The 8025-nt window shown below is 62.1% G+C and overlaps 1 long non-coding RNA gene across 1 annotated transcript; it reads left to right on the top strand.

Moving 5' to 3' along the window:
* The first annotated feature begins 3193 nt into the window (after nt 1-3193).
* On the top strand, nt 3194-8024 carry LOC134055753 (uncharacterized). The gene is made up of 3 exons (XR_009934104.1): nt 3194-3252; nt 4299-4354; nt 7962-8024. It is a non-coding gene; the product is annotated as an uncharacterized LOC134055753 (long non-coding RNA).
* Nucleotide 8025: the final 1 nt, after the last annotated feature.

The following is an 8025-nucleotide window of genomic DNA, read 5'->3' as shown; positions in this document are numbered from 1 at the left end:
GGAAATGAGGGGTCCCGGGTGGTGGGGGGGGGGGGGTGTGAAAGCTGAGGGGGAATTGGGGGGGGGGGGGGTTTGGCGTGAGGGGAAATGGGGAGGGGGGGTTGGGGGCTGAGGGGGAGGGGGGGTCAGAGGTGAAATTTGAGGTGTGGGCTGAGGTAAAATGGGGGGTGTGGGGTGAGGGTGAGATGAAATGGGGGGGTCAGGACTGAGGGGAATTGAGGGGGGTGGGATTGAGGGACGTGAGGGGGAAACTGAGGTAAAATTGAGGGGTTTGGGGTGGGGGAGAGAGAAATGAGGGGTCTGGGGGCTCCCCTGAGGTAAATGGGAGGGGGGGGGGTCTGGCCTTGTTGGTGTGAATTGAGGGGGGGGGGGGGGTGTCAGGTTTGAGGTGAATTGAGGGGATTTGAGGTGGGGGGTGTTTAAAACCTGAGGGGAATTTTGGGGGAGTCAGAGCCGAGGGGGGATTTGAGGTGGGGGGTTGGGGGACTGGAATAAAGTGGGGGGGGGGGATAAAAACTGAGGCGAAATTAGAGGGGTGGTTGTTTTTGGGGAGGGGGGAACTGAGGTGAGATTGGGGGTGGGGGGCTCAAATCTGAGAGGAAATTGAGGGGGATCAGAGCTGAGGGGAAATTGGGGGGGGGCTCAAATTTGAGGGGAAGCTGGGGGGCGTCTGGTCCTGTTTAGGTGATTTTAGGGGGGCGTTAAAACTTAGGTGAAATGGGGGGAGTCCGAATTGGGGGGGGGGGGGGTCAGATGTGAAATGGGGGATTTTTTGGGGGTGTGAGAGAAAATTGAGGTGAAGTGTGTGGTGGGGGGGTGGTCAGGGCTGAGGAGAATTGGGGGTTAAATAAAAATTTGGGGGTTTGAGTCTGGGGGGGGAGTCAAATCTGTGGTGAAATTTGGGCGTTAAATTGGGGGGGCTGTTCATGGCTGAGGTGAATTTTGGGGGGGGGATAAAACTGAGGTGAATTTAGGGGGGCTCTGAGATAAGGGGGGGTTTAAATATGAGTTAAAATTTTTGTGTCTGGGTTTTTGGGGAGGGGGCAAAGCTGATATTAAATTGGGGGGGGGGTCCTGATCCCCTTGGGATTAATTGGGGGGGGTCATTTGGGGTGAGACCTCCTCCTCCCACGATAAATTGAGGGGGGGTTTTGACTCCCCTCCCCCCCCCCCCCCCCAACCTTGGGGTGAATTTTAGGGGGTTCTGAGCCGAGGTAAATGTGGGGGGTGGGGGACTGGGTTGAAATAAATTTTGGGGATGGGGGGGGGGGGGGGGGAGGGATTCTGCCTTCCCCAAAATTTTTGGGGGGGTGTTTGACCTGAGGTAAATTAGGGGGGCTCTGACCCCCCCTCCCTTAATTACAGGGGGGGGTTTTCCTGTCTCCCCACCCCCCCCCCAAGCTGAACTTGTGGAGGGGGTCCCAATTTTGGGGGGAGGCAGCTCTTGCACCCTTTGAAAGGGTGGGGGGCACATCTGAGTGGGGGATTCTCCTCATTTCAGACCCTGCCGCCCCCCCCCCCCCCCCCCCCAAATCCCAAATTATGGGGGTGCAGCACACCTGGGTCTTAAAGGGCCAGCACAATTTGGGGGTTGCACCCTCCCACCCCCCGTGCCTCAGTTTCCCCTCATTGAGGGGCATCCTTAAATTTTTTTTTTTTTTTTTTGGGCAGAGTTTGGGGGTTCTGGGGAGGTTTTGGGGAGCAGGAGGGGGGGTTGAGGTGTCAAGGGAGGGGGGTCTTGGAGGGATTTTGGGGGAGCTCTAGGGGTTTTGAGGGGTATTTGGGGGTGTCAGGAAGGGTCTGGGGTGGGTTTGGGGGTGTCTGGTAGGTTGGGGTGTCCTTGGGGAAATTTGGGGGTGTCTGAGGGGGTGATGGGGGAGTGCTGGGATGTCAGCAGAAGATCTGGGTGATTTTTTGGGGTGTCATGAGAGAATTTGGGGGTGTTGAGGTGTCTGGGAGGATTTGGGGGGGCCTCAGGCAGGGATTTGGGGGTGTCGGGGAGGAGCTGAAGGTTTGGGTGTTTTTAGGGGAGGATTTGGGGTTTTGGGGTGTCTGGGGGATTTGGTTATGGTTTTGGGGGGATCAGAAGAGGGGGAAGATCAGATCTTGTGCCCATATTGGGGTGTAGCCCTCTCCTGATCCCTCCAAAAACACACCTGGGACCCCCCCCCCCCCAGACACACCTGGGTATCCTCAGAGCACACCTGGGACCCCCTAAATGTACCTGGGTGTCCCTGAAACACGTCTAGGACCTCCCCCTCCCTCCCCCCAAACTACACCTGGGTGCCCCCAAAACACACCTGGAGCTCTCCCAACCATATCTGAGCATATCTGAGGCCCCCCCCCCCCCCGCCCCAGAACACACCTGGGATCCCCCAAATACACCTGGAAACCCCCCCCCCCCCCCAATGCACCTGGGTGTCCCCAGAAACACTTGGGACCCCCCCCCAAACACATCTGGGCCCCCCAAAAACATCTGCCCCCCCTCGGCCCCCCCGCTGGGGCGCCCTGGGCTGGGCTGGGTGCGGCCTCCCGATAAGGCGGGTGTGGGAGCACTGGGAGGGCAGGAACTGGGAGCACTGGGAGCGGGGAGCAAGGGTGAAGGTTGCACTGGGAGCACTGGGAGCTGGGTAAGGGCTGCGCTGGGAGCACTGGGAGTGGGGGTAAGGGCTGCACTGGGAGCACTGGGAGCACTGGGAGCTGGGTAAGGGCTGCGCTGGGAGCACTGGGAGTGGGGGTAAGGGCTGCGCTGGGAGCACTGGGAGCACTGGGAGTGGGGTAAGGGCTGCGCTGGGAGCACTGGGAGCTGGGTAAGGGCTGCGCTGGGAGCACTGGGAGCTGGGTAAGGGCTGCACTGGGAGCACTGGGAGCACTGGGAGTGGGGTAAGGGCTGCACTGGGAGCACTGGGAGTGGGGTAAGGGCTGCACTGGGAGCACTGGGAGCACTTGGGAGCTGGGTAAGGGCTGCGCTGGGAGCACTGGGAGCAGGGTAAGGGCTGCGCTGGGAGCACTGGGAGTGGGGTAAGGGCTACACTGGGAGCACTGGGAGCACTGGGAGTGGGGTAAGGGCTACACTGGGAGCTGGGTAAGGGCTGCGCTGGGAGCACTGGGAGCAGGGTAGGGCTGCGCTGGGAGCACTGGGAGTGGGGTAAGGGCTACACTGGGAGCACTGGGAGTGGGGTAAGGGCTACACTGGGAGCACTGGGAGCGGGGAGCAAGGGTGAAGGCTGCACTGGGAGCACTGGGAGCAGGGTAAGGGCTGCACTGGGAGCACTGGGAGTGGGGTAAGGGCTGCACTGGGAGCACTGGGAGCAGGGTAAGGGCTGCACTGGGAGCACTGGGAGTGGGGTAAGGGCTGCACTGGGAGCACTGGGAGCAGGGTAAGGGCTGCACTGGGAGCACTGGGAGGGCAGGGATTGGGAGCGGGGATCAAGGGTGAAGGCTGCACTGGGAGAGCAAGGACTGGGAGCACTGGGAATGGGGTAAGGGCTGCACTGGCAGCACTGGGCGTAGGGTAAAGGCTGCACTGGGAGCACTGGGAGGGCAGGGACTAGGAGCGGGGAGCAAGGGTGAAGCCTGCACTGGGAGTACTGGGAGCTGGGTAAGGGCTGTACTGGGAGCACTGGGAGCGGGGAGCAAGGGTGAAGGCTGCACTGGGAGAGCAGGGACTGGGAGCACTGGGAGCTGGGTAAGGGCTGCACTGGGAGCACTGGGAGTGGGGTAAGGGCTGCACTGGGAGCACTGGGAGCTGGGTAAGGGCTGCACTGGGAGCACTGGGAGCAAGGTATGGTGAATGAGGGTCTTACTGGTGCCAAGCATATGGGATACTGGGAGTACTGGGGCCTCGGAATGATGGGGATGATCTTACTTGGAGCTACTGGGTATACTGGGAAGTGGGAGCCAGAGTGGCAGACTGGGAGTACTGGGAGGGAGGAGGGGTGTCTGTGTTGGAGCTGGGGATGGCAAGTACTGGTCATACTGGGAGCACTGGGAATAGAGGCAGTCATACTGGGAGCTAGAACTGGGGATACTGGGAGCTCAAAACACTGATACTGGTCATACTGGAAACACTGATACTGGGAGCACTGGGAATGAAGGCAGCCTTACTGGGAGTTACTGGGAACTGGGAACACCAGTACTGGTCATACTGGGAGGTACTGGGGATACTGGGAACACCAGTACTGGTCATACTGGGAGCAGCACGGTGGGCTCACGCTGGTCCTGGTATGGCATTGGTGGGGGGGAGGGGTTTCCCAGTGCTCCCAGTGCTCCCAGTAAGGCTCTGTCTCCTCCCCCAGTCCTAGGCCATGGCTGGTGCGTAGCCCCTCCCCCACTGGACAGGACCCTCGGACACGTGAGTGCCCCTCCCCCCATGGCCCCGCCCCCTCCCTGCCAGGTGTGACCATTTCACACACCTGTCTGGGTGTGACACCAGGTGTGACACCAGGAGTGACCATTTCACACACCTGTCCAGGTGTGACACCAGGTGTGACACGAGGCATGACAGTGTCACACACCTGTCTGGGTGTGACACCAGTTGTGACACCAGGTATGACACCGGGAGTGACCATTTCACACACCTGTCCAGGTGTGACACCAGGTGTGACACCAGGGGTGACCATTTCACACACCTGTCTGGGTGTGACACCAGGTGTGACATCAGGAGTGATGGTGTCACACACCTGTCTGGGTGTGACACCAGGTGTGACACCCAGTGTCACAATGTCATATACCTGTCCAGGTGTGAAACCGGGTGTCACACCAGGAGTGACAGTGTCACACACCTGTCCAAGAGTGTGTCATACCCCTAGAACAGTCTCACACACCTGTGTCACATCTCTAGGACAGTGTCACACACCTGTGTCACATACCAAGGACAGTGTCACACCTGTGTCACCCCTCTAGGACAGTGTCACACACCTGTGTCACCTTCCTAGGACAGTGTCACACCTGTGTCACCCCCTCTAGAGCAGTGTCACACACCTGTGTCACACACCAAGGACAGTGTCACACACCTGTGTCACCTCCCTAGGACAGTGTCACACACCTGTGTCACATCTCTAGAACAGTGTCACACACCTGTGCCACCTTCCTAGGACAGTGTCACACCTGTGTCACCTCCCTAGGACAGTGTCACACCTGTGTCACCCCCTCTAGAACAGTGTCACACACCTGTGTCACACACCAAGGACAGTGTCACACCTGTGCCAACCCTCTAGGACAGTGTCACACACCTGTGTCATGTCTCTAGAACAGTGTCACACACCTGTGTCACACACCAAGGACAGTGTCACACACCTGTGTCACCTCCCTAGGACAGTATCACACCTGTGTCACCTGCCTAGGACAGTGTCACACCTGTGTCACACACCAAAGACCCTCCCCCGCCCTTGTGGCCACCCCTCCCCCACGTGTCCCTGTCACTGTCACACCCCCGCCCCTCCCCCACCCCCACCGGGCACCGGTGACTCAACAGCCCCTCCCCCACCGTCTGCCCCACCCCCTCCCCGCAGGTTCTCCAGACCCATGGACACCCCATGGTCACCCCGTTGTCACCCCACTGTCACCCCAGGGCCACCCCCCAGCAGTGTCCCCAGCCGGGGGGGGGGCAGTGGTGACACAGGTGTCACACACGTGTCCCAGGTGTGTCACCCCGTGCGGTCGTACCTGCCCGCTGTCCCCGTGTCACCCTGGGTGTCCCCCCATGTGTCCCCCCATGTGTGGGTGCCCTGGTGTTCTTGTGTCACCCCGTGTGTCCCCATGTCCTGGCGTGTCCCCAGCTCCTCGTGTCCTCACACGCCCCCGGCTGTCCCCGTGTCCCTCCGCCATGTCCTTGTGTCCCCTTGTCCTTCCTGGGTGTCCCCAAGTGCCCTCCCCATGTCCCCACGTCTGTCCCCGTGTCCCTCTGGGTGTCCCCAAGTGCCCTCTCCGTGTCTCCCTGTGTCCTCCCATGTGTCACCTCCCTGTGTCCCCCCTGTGCCTCGTGTCCTCCCCACCTGTCCCCCCGGTGTCCCCAGTGCCCTGTCCCCACCTTGTGTCCCGCCACATCCCATGTCTGTGTCCCCGTGTCACCCCAATGTCCCCCGCCATGTCCCGTGTCCCCTTGTGTCCTCCATTGTCACCCAATGTCCCTCCGTGTCCCCCCAACGTCCCCCTCATGTCCCCCCATCCCTTTGTCCCCCCAGTGTCCCCCCCAAATCCTTGTGTCCCCCAACATCCCATGTCCTGTGTCACCCAATGTCCCCCTCAGTGTCCCCCGGGTCCCCCCAGTCCTGTGTCCCCCCTTGTCCCCCCACATCCTGTGTCACCCAATGTCCCCCTCGTGTCCCCCCAGTCCTGTGTCCTGTGTCACCCAATGTCCCCCTCCATGTCCCCCCCAGTCCTGTGTCCTGTGTCACCCAATGTCCCCCTCCATGTCCCCCCCAGTCCTGTGTCCTGTGTCACCCAGTGTCCCCCCCATGTCCTCTGTCCCCGTGTCCCCTCAGTCCTGTATCCTGTGTCCCCCCTCGTGTCCCCCCAGTGTCCCCCCGTGTCCCCCCGTGTCCCCCCATCCCTTTGTCCCCACCCCCCTCCACCGGGATTCCCCCTCCCCTCCCCCCTGTTCCGTCACGGGTATCCGGCTGACGTCACCGTGGAAGGAGGGGGGAGGGGAGGGGACACCCACGCGGGCCCGGGTGACTCACGCGGTGTCACCACGCGGTGACGGGGACACGGCACCGGCACACGCGGGGCCGGCAGCACCCGGGACACACGCGGGGCCGGGTGAGGGACACGCGGGGACGGGGACACGCGGCGTGTGGGGGGGGTCACCCGTGGCGTGGGGGGGTCAGGAGGGCCGGGGAACACGGCGGTGATCGTGTGTGACCACGGGTCACACGTGGGTGACGGGGTGGGGGTGACAATGGGGGGGGGGGGGGGCGCAGAACACGCGTGTTCGGGGTCACGCGTGGGTGACCGTGGGTCACTCTGGCCGTGGGTCACCGGTTGTGGGTCACTCTGGCCGGGGGTCACTGTGGTTGTTGGTCACTCTGGCCGTGGGTCACTCTGGCTGTGGGTCACTGTGGTTTTTGGTCACTCTGGCCGTGGGTCACTGTGGTTTTTGGTCACTGTGGCCATGGGTCACTGTGGCCGTGGGTCACTCTGGCCGTGGGTCACTGTGGTTTTTGGTCACTCTGGCCATGGGTCACTCTGGCCGTGGGTCACTCTGGCCGTGGGTCACCGGTTGTGGGTCACTCTGGCCGTGGGTCACTCTGGCCGTGGGTCACTCTGGTTGTTGGTCACTGTGGCCGTGGGTCACTCTGGCCGTGGGTCACTCTGGCTGTGGGTCACTCTGGTTGTTGGTCACTGTGGCCGTGGGTCACTCTGGCCGTGGGTCACTCTGGCTGTGGGTCGCTGGTGACCGTGGGTCACTGTGGTTGTTGGTCACTCTGGCTGTGGGTCACCGGTTGTGGGTCACTCTGGCCGTGGGTCACTCACATTTGCGGTCACCCGTGTTTGGGGTCACTCCGCTGGTGTGTCCCACGCAGGGGTCACGTGGTGCCGTGTCGGGGTGGCTCTGTGCCACCACGTGTCCCACGCGTGTCACCCTTGGGGGGGGGGGGGTGTCCCGGGGGTCTGGTCACGTGTCCAGCACTGTCACCGTCCCCTTCCCGCTCCCCGTGGGCGTCGCGGGATCCCTTTGGCCACGCCCCCCAAACCGTGACGTCACGGGAAGGCCCCGAAAATGTCCCCCTTGGGACGGCCATGACATCACAGCTGGGTGGGGACGAGGGAAGGCCCCGCCCCCCCGAGTGCCTCCTGCCTCTCAAGTGTCCCCAAATGTCCCCAAATTGTCCCCAAATCCCCTCAGCGCGTCTCCCCATTCAGCCCCACGGGGTGGGCGTGGCCCCACCTTGTCCCGCTCTCCCCTCTCCTCATTGGCCAGCACCAGCCTGACCCTTCTCCCCATTGGTCGCCCTCAGGCTGAGCCAGACCCGGAAGGGAGCGATGATTGGCTGCCAGGCGAGAGGCGCGCTGTGATTGGCC

This window comes from Cinclus cinclus, chromosome 34, assembly GCF_963662255.1.
Source record: "Cinclus cinclus chromosome 34, bCinCin1.1, whole genome shotgun sequence".
NCBI classification, from domain to species: Eukaryota; Metazoa; Chordata; class Aves; order Passeriformes; family Cinclidae; genus Cinclus; species Cinclus cinclus.
This window is presented reverse-complemented; position numbering and strand designations above follow the sequence as displayed.